Here is a 19,966-nt window from a genome sequence, read left to right as displayed (position 1 = left end):
GATCGGTGGAAAGAGGCAGCCAAGCCAGGGCTGGCATATGGAGTCACTTGAGGGGGTGCTGGTTGTCAACCCAATAAAACCCTCCACAGACCCTGGGCTAAGGATGGCTGGAAATGGGTGACACGGGGATCCTAAAGTGTTCATCCAGGAACCGTGGAAAGAACCCACAGAGGGGTCAGAGGCAACAGAGCAGGTGGCACAAACTGCCACAGATGTCAGTGTATGGAGCTTGCTTTCCTGTCAAGCCATTTCCTAAAATAAATTCTGGGTTATTCAATAGGTTGTTTTCAGAGCTTTGCTCTGCCTTTATTTCTTTTGGATTACCAGAAGATCAAACTCAAGGGGTGCTCTACCACTGAACTACATTGTTAGCCCATTTCATAATTTGTGGTTTTAAAATAGTCTCTCATTAAATTGCCCTGGCAGCACTCAAGCTTAAAATCCTCCTGCCTCAGCCTCCCAGAGTGCTGGAATTAGGGGTGTGTGCCACCGCACCAGCTTCTGTATTATTCATGTTTCTCTCTCCTTGCACACACTGAATGGAGAGCTTCTCAGACCCAGTAAATGCTAAAGAAATCAAGCGATGCCTGGTCCCCTTCTTGTGTGTGTTGGTCAAGTCACCTCAACAGTTTGGGGTACAGGCTGGGCTAATGCTCTCTAAATCCTGGATTCTGGTGTACTTTTCTTCTGCCCCATTGGTGGACTGATTCTCTGATGCTATCAACTGATGGACTGAAAGAAAATCAGTAATTTCTAATTGTAGGGCTTCAAGTATTCTTTTGGAGCTTTCCCATAAGTGCAGTGCCTTGTTTATGTAACAAACAACGGGACAAAGTGCAGCAAACTTGCCCAAAGTGTTTTTGGAGGCCTTCTTGCCTCTAAATGGATGCAGGAATTACAGGGCTGCTAGAGCTAAGGCAGAGAGAGACAGCGGTCCTGCCTTCTAGTATGGGTCTGTAGGCACGGGGCAAACACCGGGCATGACAAATCCTGGGTTTTTAGCTGTGTTGAGTTAGTGACTCATGCAACAAAATTTAGCCATGCTTTGAATTGAAATGGGATGAAGTCTTTTTCCTCCTACCTTTTATTTATTTCTACAGGTTACAAGAGAACTGATTGAGTTTCCTTTCCACCTACTCCTTTAAACTAAACGTCTTTGTATTCTATATTTTATTTTAGTATTTATTTATTTTCTTACTTTTTTTTTTTTTTGAGAGAGAGGGTCTCCCTATGTAGTTCAGGCTGATCTTGAGTTTTCTGTGCAGCACAGACTGGAGTCAAACCTAAGTCAATCCTCCTGTCTCAGCCTCCTGAGTGCTGGGGTTACCAGTGTGTGTGTGCCACCACGCCCAACTCGTACAAAATGTATTTTAGAGATATTGTTTCCTTTATCCCTAACAACTCAAGGAAGCAATTAGGGTTATCTTTGTAAATGTCTTGGGCCTCTCGGGGGTTTGTATCCTCTTCTTTTGTCAATAGAATCATTATTTCCTTTGGCTATAGCCTCAGAGGTGGTATATGTCTTAATCACAGTACTGTGTTTTACCACGAATTCAGAGATTTACGGGCAACTTGGGCCAGACTCACCCATTGCTCCTTCCGATGTCTAAGAAGAGGACAGGAAAATTCTTGGAGTTTGCTTGTTGCTGGGCCATGCCCAGCTGAGGCTCTTAAAGGTTTCCTGCTCTTTGCATCTTCAGTGGAGAAGTGACCAAAATTGTTTAGTGGATTTGCAGGAAGCAGGAATTTTCTTGCCTCGGGCTCCCCAGTGCTGGGTTTCTAGCACTGAGCAGGTTTAAGAGTGATGTCAGGAAGTAGAGGTGAGGATGAGACCCTCAATTGGTGCAATGGCTCACCGGGTTTTCTAGAGAACTGCCACTGTCACTGACTAGAAGAAAAGCTCGCGGCTTAAACCAGTGGATCTTAAACTTTTCGGGTATCACAGACTCCTGTGAGAATCTAATGATAATCATAGCCACTCTCCTAAGACACATTTGCTGAAATTTAAAGCCCTCTCTGCTGCACACAAATTCCAGAGCTCATGAGCCACAGCACATTTAAAGATAAACTACAGGTCTTAAGGCTATAGTATAGGAAAGTTGGAGTTACACATCAAAGTGTTTGCTGTCTTTTTTATCATAAACTGTGATCACACATCAGTACCTAATTCTCGTGAAAAAAAATTTCAGTATGGATCTATTTGAATCAGCTATTCCCAGGATATAAGGACCATGTGGTAGTTGTGGTTTATTTCTGATTTTAAAATGTGCAGTCTATCCAGGTGCAGTGGCATATACCTATGATCCCAGAGCTCAGGAGGCTGAGGCAGGAGGATTGCCAAGAGATGGAAGCCAGCTCGGGCTATATGAGTTCAAAGCCATCCTAAACTACATAGTAAGACCTTGTCTCAAAAACAAAAAGTTAAAACAAAATAAATGCAAGTTATAGATCTTAGTAACATTTTATCTACTAGGAGGGATTTTTCCTGGTTTTTTAATTATAACTAAAAACAATTCTTCTCTGTGACCCCATTCACACACCCCACAGTCTGTGCCTGCTAAGGATTTCCTCTGGCCTGTTGCTGAGACCATTTACTATAATAGCAAGAGTGACAACAATGTAAATAATGTAGTTGTTAACTGCAAGGACTAAGTCATGCAAAGTTCCACTTACAGTCTGTGTGAATCTGAGCGAGTCAGGGAAACACTTTGCACTTCAGCTTATTCATCTAAGTGAGGATAATAGTCGTCATCCTGTGTTTATTGCTGGCTCCCTGTACCAGATTCTGTATGAGGCACTTTTTGTTTCTCTGCTGTAATCATCACAGCCCAGGAGGACTATCCAAATTATAAGGCCAGGAAACTAAGGCAAAGAATATTATATCACCACTTACAGTCATGCAACTACCAGTTGGTAAAGCCAGTCTTTGGATCCAGTGGCCCAGAATAAAGTCCCTGTCTTTAGTCCCTGTTTTTCAATAACTCTCAAAGTATGCTTTATTTCAAGACCGATTAGCTAATCCATGTAAAGATGCATATCACCACCTGCTACTAATGATCCCTCGTATTGCCATACACATTTCCAGGACACATAACTAGTCTATATGATCTGAGAACTAAAATAATCAGTGACAGTTTCAGCATAAAAGCACAATTTCAAAGGATCCAAAATAACAACAACAAGAGGCATACATGACAACTGCTGGAGATGCCAAGGGAGAGCCCCAGCTGTGGCTGCTGGCGTGGGGACTCATGCTGGGTAGAACAGTGGACTCTTGGAAGTGTGCTCATCTCCAAAGAACAGCCAGCCTTGTCATGAGAAGAGGGCGGAGGCATTGTAACCATCCCAGGTTAGCCCATTCTTTACCCTTCCAGACAGTAATTCTGTTCAGATCTTAAAGCAGTTAGAAATTATCTGGATGTAGTGATGCACACTTGTGATCCTAGCACTCAAGAGGCAGAAGCAGGAGGATTGCCATAAGTTTGAGGCCAAGCTGGGCTACATAATGAGTTAAAGTTCAACCTGGGCTCTACAACACCACCTCATGGTTGATGGATAGAAAATGTGGTCTGTTTGAAAGAGGTGGATCATAGGGTGTGACCAAGAAAGGTTTATCTTCTTCTATGTCTCCTTTCCTGATCTCTCTTTCTCTGCTTCCTGCTTGCCCTTCATGGACTGTTTGTCTTCAACCAGGCCCCTCTGACATGGAATCAGCTATGGACTGAAACCTCTACAAACTGTGAGCCAAATAAAAACTTCTCATTTTTTAAATGTGAGTGCTGGGTATCATGTCTCGACACTGCAAAAGTGACTAAGACGTAGTCATTCTCCATTTTGAATGTTAGCTTTTGTTCATATCCACTAAATGACTCCCTCAAAAAAAAAACAAATGGATTTTGGGCTGTAGTAACACGTGCCTAGAATCTCAGCAAGCACTCTGGCAGGTTAAAGGAGAACCGCAAATTCAAACCCAGCTTGGGCAGTTCAGCAATTTAGCGAGACCTTGTCTCAAAATAAAAATAAAATAAAATAAAATAAAATAAAATAAAATAAAATAAGGGTTGAGAACATCTGCAAGGAAATCCAGTGTGGGAACCAGTGCCATGTGCAGATGCTCACCAAACATGCCAGACTCCAACCCCTTCCAGTGTGCAGGCTGGCAGACAAGAAGTACCATCTCATAGCCCCCCTCCCTCCACCCCATAAGCCACCTGTTTATCTGAAGAAACACAGGCTGTGATGATAGCTGTGGAGGTGAAATGCAATTGGAGGCCTGTGGCGCTCTGGTGTTTCACTAACACTGCAGGTCAAGGATCAGTGGTCTGCTCACAGGTTCGGAGGACAGTGATATGCAGTGTGACGTCTATGGGGGATCTTCGTCTGTTTTGGAAGTCCTATACCGTTTCCATTGTTTTGTTGGGTTGGGTTCTATTCTCTTTTGTTTTGTTTGATTATGTCAAATCTGATGACAGGAGCAGCTAATTCAAAGATAGCAAGATATATTATGGTAGCAATTTTGGATTTACTATTGGCTTGTTTCAAAGTCTTTTATTGCACTCATTGTCTTGTTTTTATCATTTATACTCTATTCTGTTCTGTTTGATTTTTACTGTATCCAAAGTTATCTGCAGCTAGTTTGAAGACATCAAAAGATATTACGGTAACTATTGTTGATTTTGTAATGTGTTGAGGCCTAAATCTACACTGGTTTGTTTTGATTGGTTCTGTTCTATTGTATTCTCTTTAAAATAAAATAAAAAAAATTTAAAGGGAGGGGTTAAGGATGCATCTCAGTATGAAGGCCCTGGGTTTAGTCCCCAGTGCTAACCCAAATAAAAGGAGGAGAAAGGTTAAAAAAGAAATAATAAAGTCAACAAACCAAGCCCAGTGCTCTAATTATAGGGGGGGGGAATGATCAGATTAATCCTTTTTGATATTTAACTGGGGCACAAATTCTAATCCAGCCTCATTTTCTAGTCACCATCAAAACAATGGAAATCTGAAATGCTGTGTTGTGGGTTTTGCTGAAGTCCTAACTACGATTCAGCTATTCACACACAGATGCCGCTTTCTGGCAATGAAAACAACATGAAGAAAGAGTCCAATTCTGTGAAACACAGACAAAGGCCAAGAGTTAGAGTGGACTATAGAAAAACAAAACAAAAAGAGATGGAGATTGCCAAGAAGTTCATTTGAAAATGCTCCAAAGCCCTGAGAGCTGAAAAAGTGAAACAATTTCCATTAATTCTTCAGGTCAGGTTACTAGGTTATCACCTTTCCTTTCCAATCTAGGTCCTTGATATATGACCTTGACATATGAGGACTTAAAAACCCTCTACTTATTCTTTAATGTATTTATTAAAAAGATTCATGTTGATATCTGTCTTTTCTTTTATACCAGGAGTTGGTAAAATATGGACCATGGAAAAAACAGGCCTTGCACCTGTTTTTGTGTGGTCCACAAATTCAGACTGTCTCTACATAAAGAAGTGATAAGAATTAGGTGTGATAACCCAGGCGTATAATCCCACCACTCTGGGAGGCTGAGGCAAGAGGATCACAAATTTGAGCCCAGTCAACTTAGTGACTTACTAAGAAGGAAGGAAGGAAGGAAGGAAGGAAGGAAGGAAGGAAGGAAGGAAAGAAGGAAGGAAGGAAGGAAGAAAGAAAGAAAAAGGAAGAAAGAAAGAAAGAAAGAAAGAGAGAGAGAAAGAAAGAGAGAAAGAAAAAATAGCTCAGTGTGACAGCCCTGAGTTCAAGGTCCTATGTAAAATCCTCAATACCCTCCCCCCACCAAAATAATTCCAGAAAGAACAATAAGTGATTATAAAAATCACATCTTCAGGACTTCTGAAGTCAGAGATGGTCACAAAATGAACACAGGCATCAATGCAAAGATGCCCAGCTACAAAATTACTAAGGACTCTTTCTGGTCAGTGATCTGTAAGGCTATTTCCCTCACTGGAGCTCTGATTCCCCCTGCCACCAGGATGGAATAGTGCTCCTAAGGATTTCTGCAGTTCTGTTGGAGAGAGATTGTGCCTCAGGAAGACAGAGTAGAAACTGATCCTTCCTCCTGAAGAATCTGGAAAATGTCCTCCTCCCTCACATCTCTGCAGACATAAATGCCTTTATCTTTCATGCTTCAGAAAGAAACTGTTGTTCCTCTATTTCTTTCAACATGAAAACTGTTTTGTTATAGAAATCAGCTTCTGTTAGTTTTAACCAACTTAAAGATACTGTCAAATTCACCAAAGGATGTGTTAATCAGAGATTTATTTTTAAATAAATATAAACACAGTTTTAAAGTGACTTAATCTGATTTTACTGAGGAAGCATTTGTAGAGTACATAGTTTTACCTTGCCCACCTTGTGAAAGATGAAAACTTGAATATGGAATATTTTCATAGTGACAGAAACGATAGGTGATTTTGCAATTTAACAATAACCTGTAAGGGTCAAAAAAAGTTTTGGAGCTGTCTTAGTGACTTTTTACTGGTCCCTGAGATAAGATACCTGACACCCAAAGTTAGAGAAAGAAAGGCTTATTTCTTACAGTTCTTGGAGGTTTCAGTCCACACTCAGTTGGCTCCAAGCAGCAGTGTGACACAGGGGGCCGCCATTCATGACCAGCTGCAAATAGCAAGCATGAACAGGCAAGAGACAGAAATATTTTTTTCCCGCCATTGTATCATATATTGGTTCCACCCCTAGGTGCGTGTACCACTCACACCACCAATCCGAATGCTAGACAATGAACCAATCACAAATGCTAGATTTGGTCCAGTCCATAATTGCATGACACTTGAGGGCCACTAACACAAACCATGATAGGAGCAGTGCACAGTGGCACAAGCTTATAATTCTGGCAAACAGGAGGCTGAGACAGTAAGGCTGCACAAATTTAAGGCCAGAGTGACCAGTGAGCTCAAAGCCAGTCTGAACTACACAGTGAGGTCCTGTCTCAAAAAAAGTGAGCCTAGGGCCTTTGCACTGAGCTATATCTCTAGTCCTTTTTCTATTTTTCTATTTTGAGATAGGGTCTCTCTATGTTGCTAAAGTCCATATGCTAAGCTGTAACATGGGATCCGCCTGTTTCAGCCTCCCACGGGGCTGGGATTACAGGACCAACACTCCTGGCTACAGCTGAATCTTGAAGAGCACTATTTAAATTTCCATTGTTCCCACCAAAAAATGCTATTGTTGTGGCATGAAAGGCCCCCTCCCCTGATCCTGTTCTTTTGACTTGATTTAGTTGATTTACTACCTGCCTGAATCTAGGTTATCTTTGAGAGTCCCACGCCTTGACCAGAGGCCCTTCTCCCAGTGAGCTATCAAAGCTGGTGGAATGTACTCAGCTGCAGCATGACCACCAGACAATGCGGGGTCACTGCATTACACTCTGCTTATTTTGAGACAAGGTCTCACTAAGTCAAAAATTGCCCAGGCGGGGTTCCTCTGCCTTAACCCCCAGCATGGTGTGATTAATTACAGGTATACACCATCCCACCCAGGCTAAAGCCATTTTTTAAGGAAATCAGTTGCTAACATAACTTACTTTAGTATCTCAAAAGGAAGTTGTATTGTAGATTAATTTTAGCTGCTCTGAAAAATAAGAATATGAATTGTACTCTTAATTTTTTTCCTTTTGAGGACAGCTCCTCATACTTCTGGGAGAAGCAGCGGGCCAAACCTCTACCCCTTTCTCTGAACAGCTTGGTGACAGTCAGCACATATTTAGCCAATTGACAGATTATGTGTGAAATCTGTAATTAGGCAGTTAATCTTTTATAAAAATATGTTTCTAACTACTAACATGTACATTTTCAAGAGACTAAATGCTAGGTAACATCTCTGAGTATATTTTTTGTCTCTTATTTTTTTTCCTAGAAAGGGTCCTTTAGCTAGAATAGTATTCTAGAAAAAAATGAAAATATTTGTTACTTGTTTTCTGTTTGAAGCAGAATCTTACTATGCAGTTGAGGCTGACCTTGAACTCGCTATGTATCTCAGGCTTTTGAGGGAAAATAAGTAACATTGCAGGGATGGAAAATGATAAAAATACAAAAAGGAAATTGCATTAAAAATATATGTAGAGCCAGGCATGGTGGTACACACCTGTAATTCTGGTACTTGGGTAGCTGAGGCAGGAGGATTACTAGAAATTAAGACCAGCCTGGGCTACATGAGTTCAAGGCCAGTCTGAAGAATAAATAAATAAGTAATTAAAATATATGTGTATAGTCTGGCATGGTGGAACATGCTTGTGATCATAGCTACCTGAAAGGCCAGGGTAGAAGGATTCCAAGTTCACACCCAACCTGAGAAATATAGCAAGACCTGGTCCTGAGAAAAGCTGGAGGATACCTCAGTGCAAAGGCCCTGGGTCCAATCCCCACTCCTGCTAATAATAACAGTAATGATAAATATATAAATAAAATATATGGAAATGTGGGTGCTCATCCTCTGTGCTCCTCGCTGCTGCCAGTTCCTACATGTTTCCAAGGCTCTAACCCTGACTCTAAGCCCAACCCTGAGGGCGAATGAGGGCTGCAAATGGAGAAGATCACAAGGTCCTGATCCCCAAGCAGCTGCTAGGGAGGTGAGCAGAAAACAAAGGGAGACAGAAGTCAGCCTGTCCACAGGGTGTGCTGAGAAGGGTGGGTCACCTTCTACGGAGAAGGATCAGGATCAGGAGTGAGACTCATCACCTTGGGCCATGTGGTGGCTGGGTTAACACAGTACATGAATTTACATTACACTGAGCCTGTTTTTTGACTCTCTCTCTCTCTCTCTCTCTCTCTCTCTCTCTCTTTCTCTCTCTGTTTGTTTCTTCCTTTTTTTCTTTTGCTTCTTGAACCAAGTCTCACTATCCGCTTCGGGTTGGCCTCAAGCTCTCAGACATCCTCCTGTTTCAGCCTCCCAAGTGCTGGGATTACAAGCATGGGCCACCACGACAGAGCGGCATTTTTGAGACAGAGTCTCTGCTATGTAATTGAGGCTGATGTTGAACTCTCTATGGAGCATAGGCTGTCATTCAAACCCATGGCGATCCTCCTGCGTCAGCTTCCTGAGTGCTGGGATGACAGACATGGGCTACCATACCTGGCAAAAGTAATTTTTAAAAACTCGTAACTCAGTGATCCTTTTCCTTAAAAGTCCCTGAAAAGGAAGGATACCGCTTCCATTGTTGGAAGAGCCCCAAGTGTTTCTTTTGCTGGTTAGCAGCCATCAGTGAACAGTTGTTTTCGAGGCATTCTGCCAACCCCCTTTTAAAAAACTGAGTCAGCATCTAGCTGGACATGGTAGCACATTCCTATAAACGCAGGACTCTGAGAAGCTGAGGCAGAAAGATAGTGGGTTTGAGCCCATCCTAGACAATTTAGGGTTAGTGAGACCTGTCCAAAAGTAAAATATAAAAAAGAACATAGTTCTGTTTAAAGGCCCAGGATTCAACCCCTAGTACCAAACAAAAACAAAAACAAAAAACACACACAAAAAATGAAGGAGGTAGAAGAGAAAAGGGGGAGGGGGAGGGGGAAGGGGAGGGGGAGGGATTGAGAATATTTTTTGAGAGTCCAGGTGTTAAATTTCTTTCTTTTCTGTTTGAGACAAAATCTATGTAGCCCAAACTGGCTGTGAATTCACAGTGGCACTTCTCCTGCCTCAGTTTCTGAATGCTGGGATTACAGGTATGCACCACCATGCTGGGCAAGTTTTGACCTCACAGAGAAAGCTCCCAGCTTCACAGACTGCCGGGTTTTGCTCTTAAATATCAGTGGAACTGAGCTTGGAGACCCTCTGTACGTCTTTCTGCTTTTGCACTTACCCTGAGAAATTTAGGGAGGAATAAGATGTCCAGGGATGTTTACAGTTCCAATCCCAGAGACCTGAGCTGCACAGGATGAGGGTTAAGCCTGGCCTGGACTCACCCTAACCCAGACCTCCAGGCCAGCAGACTTGTTTCGGCCTTTATAAACTGCAGCCTGAAGGCAGGGTACTCCAGTCCTGGGCTCTGTCTCATGGGCACACAATGGCATCCTCTCTCCAGATGGGCTTTTGGAATGGATGAGGTGACACTTGGAAAATGGTGGTTAGAACAAAGTCCAGCACCCAGCAGAAATCCTGGCGAGAAGGGCAGCACCACTTTGGCCAAGAAAAGGTTGGGATAGCCTGTGGGGTCCAAGAGGCCAGTGAGATTCAGGCAAGAGATGCTTCTGTGTGAATGAAAGCATGCACTGCCTTTCTCAACCCTCTTCTCAGTGAGGCTCGCACACTTACTCTGCAGAATCCATACTCTGTCCTCTCGCGTAGGATCTGTCGCAAATGGATTTCCTGACAACCCGCCGAGATAGAGACGAGGACTCAGATACAACTTTTCAGTGCTATGGATTTAACCCAGAGCCTTTGCACTGAGCTGCATCCCCAGTACTTTTAAGGTTTTTTTGCTTGTTTATTTATTTAATTATTCATTTATTTTTGAGAGATGCTCTTGCTATGTAGTTTTTGCTGGTCTTGAATTAACTACATAGCCAGGCTGTCCTTGAATTTGCAGTGATCCTCCTACCCCAGCCTCCTGACGGCAAGCATTACAGGTATGTACCATCATGCTAGGTCCATTTTCATTTTGAGCTGGAGGTGGTGGCTCACCCCTATAATCCTAGTATTCAGGAAGCTGAGACAGGGGCATCATCCTGAGTTCCAGGTCATCCTTGGCTATTAATGAATCCGAGGCCAGCCTGCACTTGATAAAGAGACCATCTCAAAAAACACAAACAAACAACAACAATAACCAAAAACCTTTTTTTTTTTTAAATTTTGAGACAGGATCTTGCTTAGTCACTGAGTTGTCCAGACTGAGTTTAAAGTTGTGATCCTTCTGTCTCAGCCTTCCAGAGTGCTGAGATTATAGGCATGTGTCGAGAAGCCCAGTTCAAATCTAATTTTATTTAAAGACTAAGAACACGTGAAAGATAATTCATATATGTACAAATATAAGCACATATTTGGTGAACTATGTGAAATCACCTAGGTGTATTTCTGCTCTTTGCATCTTGAACAAGCTTAGTACACCGGCTTACAATTTTGCACAAAATGCTTAAATGATACAATCGGCAATTTACCATCACTCATGGGTCCATCTGAAGACACTGTTCAAGCTGCTGCTATCTTCAAATAATTCTCTGACAAAACTGGGTTTCAAAACACTAAAAATATAAAACTACATTAACATAGACAAAAAGGGCTTTAATTGGGTAACTATCAGATTCCACAATCTAAATGAATTTTCCACTCCATTAAAATAACAATGATTTAAACTTCAAAGTAAACTCTGCCTAGTTGTTTACCCTGCCACTCTAAGTATGTCTGTAAGGTATCTAGATCTTCTGTTAGACATATGTTACTGGGCTTAATTTGCCTTTGTTCCTTTTAAATGTCTTGATCCACTGAAAGAACAGGATCGCTTTGAATCTGCTTCCTAATACAATCTTATTTTACACCTGTATGAAACGTCTGATTCTAATGGAGCCCACAGTGAACGTGAAGATGTTAAGAAGAGGTTGGAGAAAATTGCAATGCCAAAAAGCTCTCAGGGAATTACGGAATATTTATGAAAATATGTGGCACATTTTGAAATGCAGATGTCTCTGGAACTGGAAATGTAATCATAAGAATGAAAACTGTCTTTAATAAATCTTCTTAATTAAAATCTATTGTTCAGGAAAAAAGTATAAATCCTCCTCCAGTATTAGAAACAGTAGCAAGAGGTGGGGAAAGAGCGGATTCAATCAGATTGCAGAAGCATAGAATTGTTATTAATATGAAGAGTTTTTAGCTATGGAATTTTTTTGCTGTAAGATAAAGAAGTGGCATTTTGGTAGACTGGACAAAAATTGTTTTTGTATTAAGGTACTCAGTGAGGTGAAAACAATGGAGATTTATAGCATGAAAATATATCCAATTATTGATGGAAAGAGAGTGTGTCAGAGTCACAGTCAAATCACAGGAGCTTTTTGTTTCTAGTCACCAGTGCTTTGAAAGGATGCTCCTCTGCTTAAAAGACTAAAAACCAATTGCAAAAATTAAATCTGGCTTGGTCTTCCCCTCAATATTGCAGCCTCCTCTATGAGACTCCGTAGATTGCTTAAACGTAATGTGGGTTTTCAGAGTCACGATTTCACTGTATCATCCAGGTTGGCCTTGAACTCACTATGTAGGCCAGGCTGACCTTGAACTCATGGTGATTCTCCTGCCTCAGTCTCCTGAGTGCTGGAGTCACAGGCATGTGCCACCATGCATGGCAAAAATAGGTTGTTTTTGTTTTTGAGAGAGGATCTTGCCCTGTAGTTTGAGCTGGGCTCCAGCTCACTACATACCCTGGCTTTGTACTTGTGATGTTCTTCCCACTTTAGCCTCCCAAGTGCTGGGATTACAGGCAAGCATCACCACACTGGGTTTAAAAAATGAAAATGTTTACATGATTGCATTTATGAAAAAATACACATCAATTTCTCTATTCTTCTTAGTCCTGAACTATCATTAAACTATTAACCCCTGGGTCTTTCTGTTAGTCAATAGGTTGAAACACATTAATTTCATAAGTAGGTGAGCTGAGGGATCAGACGTCCAGCCCTGCCTTTTGTAAAAGATGGGGAATCTTCAATGGCTAGCTGAAGACCCTCTGTTCAGCGCTTTGATTGCGCAATGGAGCATGGGGTGGCCCTTGGTCATGCATCAGGAAGTCATAATACACAGCACACCTTGCAATCATTAGTATGCAAGGCCTTCTCCCAGTTACTCAATACAGATGACAGATGTTCCTAAACACTAGGCAAATATAGACTCAGACTAAGGACAGCAACCACTGACCCTGGGGACAAGTCACAAGGGACCTAAGCGTTCTGCAGTAATCACCCATCCAAGGCTCAGCATTAGGGAGCTTCCAGTCTTGTTTGGATGAACTCTGTGGATGTTTACTTTATGCCTGTCAGGTAATGGACCTCCATCGCTGATTGCAGGTGCCTGGACAGCAGGTGGGGACATTAGCGACCTCACTCATGTGTCAGCAGTGTTTTTCTCCAGTCACGGGTACAGGGTCTTGTACGGTGTCCTGTGCATTTTGGGAACATAAGAGTGAGGAGGGCTCTGTGCCAGTGGTGGACGTGGAGCTCAGGGTATTGAAGGAGGCTGGGAAGGCAGGATGTTCTCGGTCCCTACAGTGATCTCGGCTGCTTCACTCCTACCCAAGAGGACCAGCCACACTACCAGTCTCCAAATGCTTGTTAGAAATGTAGAATCTCAGTGCTCAACTCAGCCCAAATCCTGACCCAAGTTTTACATTTTATTTATGTTTTCGGAAATAGGTCTTCTTGCTAGTTCAGACCAGCCTTGAACTCACGACATAGCCCAGGCTGGCCTTGAACTTGTGGAGATCCTCCTGCCTCAGTTTCACAAGTGCTGAGATTACAGGCATGCCCCACAACACCCGGTTGGCTTTGCATTTTAACACAATCCCCAGGTACAGTATCTAGGTTAAAGTTTGAGATATTTGTTCTCTATTAAAAAGAAGAGTATCTAGCTTCTTTGAGATGGGTTAAGAGCACAGACAATTGTATGCCGTATATGTGTATCTTGAGAAAATATATAGGGAAGGAACATGGTCATCAAAAATAAAAGAAACATTTTACTCTGTGACTTTTTCCCCGAGAATATGAATAACTGAAATTCAGTGTCATGTAAAAATTGTGGGAAAAATTTTGCCTTCAAGGGAGTTGGGTCAAATTGTACGGAGAGCAAGTCATGTGGTTGGCATATTGCTCTTGTGGTTTTATAGGTGCTTACCCTACAGGGCATGCGGAAGAGCTGATTGCCCCAAAGGCCCAGCTGGAGACTGGGGAGATGCTGGCTGAGGAAGGAGGATTGGGTTGTACCAGGCTGGTGGACATGCCTTTCTTTCTGTTTTCCCGTCCCGAGGGACAATCCGATCACTCAGCTGGTGGCAAGCTACTGACAGACACTCCAGAAGAAAGACAGAACTGTGCAGAGCAACTTCAGACTGAACGTGATTAACAGCAGCCTATATTTGCCTCAGATTTGTGGTCAAAAATTTCTTCTCTTCCTACCACTGTGCCATGAGCTAGTTGGCTGTGGTCTTCCTCCCCACAATTGAGTGTGCTACAGCGATGGGGTGATTCCCCTGTGAACATGCTCCTAGGAGGGGATGTGGGATTTCACAGACCGGAGTGCTCCATGGTGTACAGTGACATTTAGAGGGAATTAGGACAAATGAGAGAATTTAAATCCTGTAACATATGCATCTTTTAAAGACTAGATTTAATGTGGCCATAGATACTGATCCTGCATAATAATTAAGGCATACATTTACAAATAAAAATGCCCCCTTCCTAAACACGAACACTATTTAGAAAATCTAGGTTACATAAATTCTCAATGACATAATAATTAAATGGAAGACTGAAAGTATGCCCCAAATTTAGCAGTTTGCAAGTTTTTCTTGTATCTAGGTGTGTGCCCTGAAGAATATGTTTCAACTACTACATTGAAGAGGAGAAGGAATGAATTATGTCTGAGAGTTCCCTGGACTAAATTTCTTTTCCACACTATTTTTAAAAATTTCTAACACTGTAGAAAATAAAATTTTTAGATAAAAATGTGGTTCATTGTACAATCTAAAGGAATTTTATACACACTTAAAAACAATCAGAATGTTTTTCACACCAAATTCATCACATATCAGAAAATATAAACACATATAAGCCACACAGAAAACTCTTTTTGCCACATGTGTATTGTTTAAAATCTTGGAAATGTCAAAATCTTAGGTTTCTGAACACTTCAGTCAAAAAGAAGCCAGTTGGGTGGTATTTCTACTCTAGTAGACAACACATCCAAGTATAAACACTTTAACCTTTGGCTGGCTTGTGCTGCCTCTGCCTCCCGAGGGCTGGGATTACAGGCAGTGCCAACACACGCAGACTATATAATTTTATTCTTGTTTTTGTACTTTAAAAATCAACTCACCAAAATGGGGTAAGAAATACTCAATTTAAGTGAGAAGCATGAATAAGATATTATATTTGGAATCATTATTTTTCATGAACAATTATAAAAGGTCAGATGCAATAATTACTAGATTATGTACATAGACACATTGATACGTTTGGCAAATATGCAAGGGTTTTATTTTGCACAATAAATGTATTCTTGCAAAAATCAATGTGTTAAATGCTGATGAATGTAAGTATTTAAATGTTTAAAGAGTAGCCCGTGATTTAAAAAGAATTATTTTCCAAAACTTTCCAGATTTTTTTTTTTTGTAAGTTAAAGAAGTAATTGAATCTTACCTTATTGAAAAGCTTTTGCACAACAAAAAACCCACCTACAATGTGAAAAGACAACCCACAGAGTGGGAAAAAATTATAGCCAGTTGTTAATCAGACAAAGGACTTATGTCTAGAACATATAAAGAACTGAAAAAAACTAGGCCTTCCAAATTCAAATACCCAATGCAAAAAAGTGGGCATTTAAGATGAATACATAGTTAGATGAAGAAATACAAATGGCAAACAAATGTATGAAACAATGTTCAACATCACTGGTCATTTGAGAAATGCAAATTAAAACAACACTGAGATCCCATTTCACCCTAGAAAGAATGGCAATCATCAAAAAAAAAAAAAAAAAATCAACCAACAATAAATGCTGGCAGAGTTGTGAGGAAAAAGGAACATTTCTCCACTGTTAATGGGAGTGTAGACTAGTACAACCGCTGTGGAAATCAGTGTGGAGATTTTTCAAAAAGCTAGGATTAAAGGTCCCATTCAACCCAGTACTTTTTTGTGGACTTTTCCCCCAGAAGAATAAAAAAATCATACCACAGAGGTATGTGTAAACCCATGTTTATAGCACCATAATTTATAATAGCTAAATCTTGGAAACAACTCAAATGCCAATTAAATGAGGAATGGATAAAAAAAAAATATGTGGGTTTTTTACATAATGGAGTACTACTCGGCCATAAATAAGGATAAACTAAAGACTTTTATAGGTAAATGGATGTAACTTGAGACCATACTTCTAAGTGAAATAAATCAGACTAATATCTGCAAAAAATCACGTTTCTCACTAGTGTGAGAAAATGAACAAGTAAATAAGGTCTAAAATGGACCCTAGATATTGCGAACTAGGAAAAAACTGTTCAAAAGAAAAGACTATGTTGTGAGAAAGGGAAAAGGAAGGAAAGGAAAAATATATTTATACACATGATAGTTAAGATAGTTATACAGTTTGTTTGTTTTGGTTCCTTGAAAGGAAAGTTTTGTGCTAATATAATTTGGACAAGGTATCATGCTCTGAATAACTACAATGAAGACAACAATATGCAATGTAACTCTCCTACTAAACTGTTTTGAAACAGTTTTATTGTTTTTTTTTTTTACTTTTCTCTTTAAAATAAAAAAATGAAGTAATGAAATTTTGTAACTTTGCCTGTTTGGATGCAAACTGATTTGTTTGTTTGTTTTCGAAATAGAGTCTTACTATGTAGCTCAGTCTGGCCTCAAACTGTTGGTGACCCTGCCTCAGCCTCTTGAGTGCTGGTTACATGTATGTGCCACACACCCAGCTCAAAAACTGATTTTGAAGTAGCACAGGAAAACACACATGGCTGTGTGAGCACGCAGGGGTCATACATACAAAACGCTGTGTGCAGACCTTCAGGTAAACCAAGCCACATGGATCACTACATTTGAGGGGATGTTGAGAGGCATTTTCTGTTTTACTTATGCACACTTTATTTTTCAAAAGTTGTTTAGGGTCAAAGTATCCAAACAGTATACACTGAATGCATACTAAGAATATGTGGCTCAACTATTATAGAACAAAAGATGTCTTAAAGTTATTCTTTTCTTTTTGGTTTGCATTCATTGTTAATATAAAACATTAAACAAGTCAAATAAACAAAATTGGAAAGATTTGGAATAAAATGTGTTCATGCAATGTTCAAAAAATTACATAGAATTACAGCATAACAAGGAGAGAAACTGAAAATAATGGGTAAGTCTAAATCTATGAAAACTTAATTATGGCTTGCCAATCTTTATGTTTATCATATTCTGTTTTTCTCAAATACAATAATAGTTTTTGTTAGAAGTAAGTAATGTGGTAATTAAGGATTTTTCTCAACCTGGGCAAACAGGAGGACTTTTTCAAGGGATAGAAAATCACAGCTTGGGAGTCATTTAAACTTTAAGATCTATAAGAGGGAATTTTAAATGTGCTAATTAAGTACTTGTTAACATTTTGTGGAGGAATTCCTTTTTGTGAGAGGTGAATCACATCTCTAAAGAAGGTAATAAGCACTCATCTGACATTTGTATTGAAAGCTTTGCTCTTTTTTGTTTTTTTATTTATTTTTTTAGAGTTGGTTTAAGGGAAAACAAAAAGCAACCTTAGGCTGCATTACTGAAAAATTAAACCTGTAAATTGAAAGAACTCGGTCCCTTACAATAATGAAAATTTAATGATGTGTGGGGAAAAAAATCTAAAGTGTGAGAAGAAAATTGCCAGTAAGTGGTTTATGCAGTTTAACACCTTATTGTGTATTTATTGCTTTTAAGTGCCTACATTTCTAAGCATTCTCTTTTAAATCTTTTTTTTTTCTTCTTATACTTACGAACCAGTCTTGAAGGTACAGAAATCTGATCTGTCCTGCGATTGTACACAGGAAGCTTATTCATCTCTATCTCCTTAGACTGGCTAAAAAGAACTATCAATTAATATTGTGTTTTGACTGTGAAGTCATACGTGTGCCTGTGCCTCACACCAAGGCTGAGGTAACCAAATAGCTCATGGACGTGCACTGTTGTCAGGTAACGCACACCCTCTCACCGCACAGCATCAATGAACTTCTCTCTGTTCATTTAATGTGTTTTATTTTCCTAGCTTTTTCAATTCAAGAACCATCTCATGCTTGAGTTGACCCCTATAGTTACTATTTCCTCCAAATAAAGGAGTTAGGAAATCATATGAGGATAAACCCTACCAAAAATATGTTCTACATTTTGTAGAAAACAGGTCTTTCAAAGGAATGGCAAATGGGATTTAGGAATACAACGAGTCATTCTTGCCACATAAACTCGAGGGTGTATGCTCTTCAGTTGCTACTATTACAATTTTTAAAAAACTTCTTTGATTTAATGATATATTCTGATAGAAAACCAAATAAAAAACTTTCTAAGCAGAAGTATAAGTAAACAATAATCTATCATTTTTCTACAAGTATGACTCGCAAAAGGGAAGATCTCATAAAATTTGTAGAATCTTACAAAATATGCCTTAGTGTGCGTATAGGCTGAATGTGTAAAACTCTATTTTGATTTCCTGTAATTTACTTTCCATTGATTTAGAAGTTTAAAATTTCCATTATAATTTCACACTTACATTGGCACAATTTTCAGGAAGAAGAAAAGTATGGCATAATATGTATGTTTTATCTTCCCCCACTTTTATACGTCATAACAACCTCTTGTTAACTTTCATTCTAAATTTTAAAATATGATTTCAGAATTAATAATCACTTCTAATCACATACAAGTTTATTAACTTTCCAATAAGGATGAATATATAATTCCAGAATCCAAATTATTCATTTTCAATGGGGGGCACAGAAGAGATAATACAAGTATTTGAGTAATAAAATGCCAACATATTGTTGATTCTTTTAAGAACTGTGCTTTGACGTAATTTTCTACACAATTGAGTTATAGTAGATTTACATAAAACTTCATATTTCAAGATTATTAATGCTATTTGGCTCAGCAGAAAAGAACAGCTAATGTAGAAAGAACACCTTGATAAAACTGAAGACTCAAATTAAGAGCATCATAATATCAAATACCAAGACTTAACATTCCGGTTCATTAATCCATTATAATTCATTAGACAAATGTCCCAAGGAGAGGGCAGAATGTACAATGAGTGTTTTCTGGAAATGAATTGCTAAAAATTAGTAGAGTCTGAAAAGACTTGAGAATTGGGAGCTCCAGCTGGATTTAAAAGGATGGGGGAAGGGCTTTTACTCACTGTTAAATATCTGAAACACCACTTCAAAAAACAAAACCACGAATGTCTCATCCGTTCTTAGTGCATCAGACGGTCTCTGGGTCTCTCTTACGTGTTTTTTTTTTTTCCTTTCTAAAGATGTGCTTTAAAAACACGCGCACACAGGACATTTTACATTGATTTAGATAGGCTGGAGAAAACATGGTTCAGAGTAGGATTTCAAATTGTTCCGCTAAATAGAATAACATTTGCAGTCATGGCACCCGTCCATAATAATTTAAAAAGATTTCATTTTACTTATCATTGCAAGCCATTATCTGATCATATTTGACCTACATATTAATATTTTCATTACCATTCAAGCCCCTCTGCCCCTCCTTTTTAAAAGGCTCTGTACAAATCGTCAGCCCTCTTCGCTGAGATATTATTTATTTATTCTGGAAATATCTAGAATTCTTTCACCCTATCTTTTCCTCCTGGGACTCGCTCCCTTCCTCCAAAGTATTGATATTAATGTCTGGGGGAGGGGGACGCAGCCAACGCGGGAAGAGGTCCCTCTTAATGGCATACTATGGAAGAAGTAGAAAAACAAAGGGGAAAGAGAGAAAATGATAATTGTTTTCTCTAAGGCTATTATCTAATGCGAAAGCAAATAGTCAGTCTGGAAATCAGCTAACAGAAGGGGATTAGAGAGGAGATCTGAGAGTGGCTTGATTCCTAGCAGAGCTGTCTCTCCAGCTAGTGATGAGACACAGGCAGGGCAGCTAGGAGCGCTCCAGATGGCCGGGGAAAGTGGTCGTCTTGGGTTACTGCAGGGCAGGGCCGGCGGAGCGCAGGCGGCCGGGGAGGCATCATTAGGGAGCCAGCCCCGGGTCCAGTCTGC

This window comes from Cavia porcellus, unplaced genomic scaffold (assembly GCF_034190915.1).
Source record: "Cavia porcellus strain 051 isolate PalLab524CR breed Dunkin Hartley unplaced genomic scaffold, mCavPor4.1 scaffold_10, whole genome shotgun sequence".
NCBI classification, from domain to species: Eukaryota; Metazoa; Chordata; class Mammalia; order Rodentia; family Caviidae; genus Cavia; species Cavia porcellus.
Note: the sequence above shows the minus strand (reverse complement) of the source record.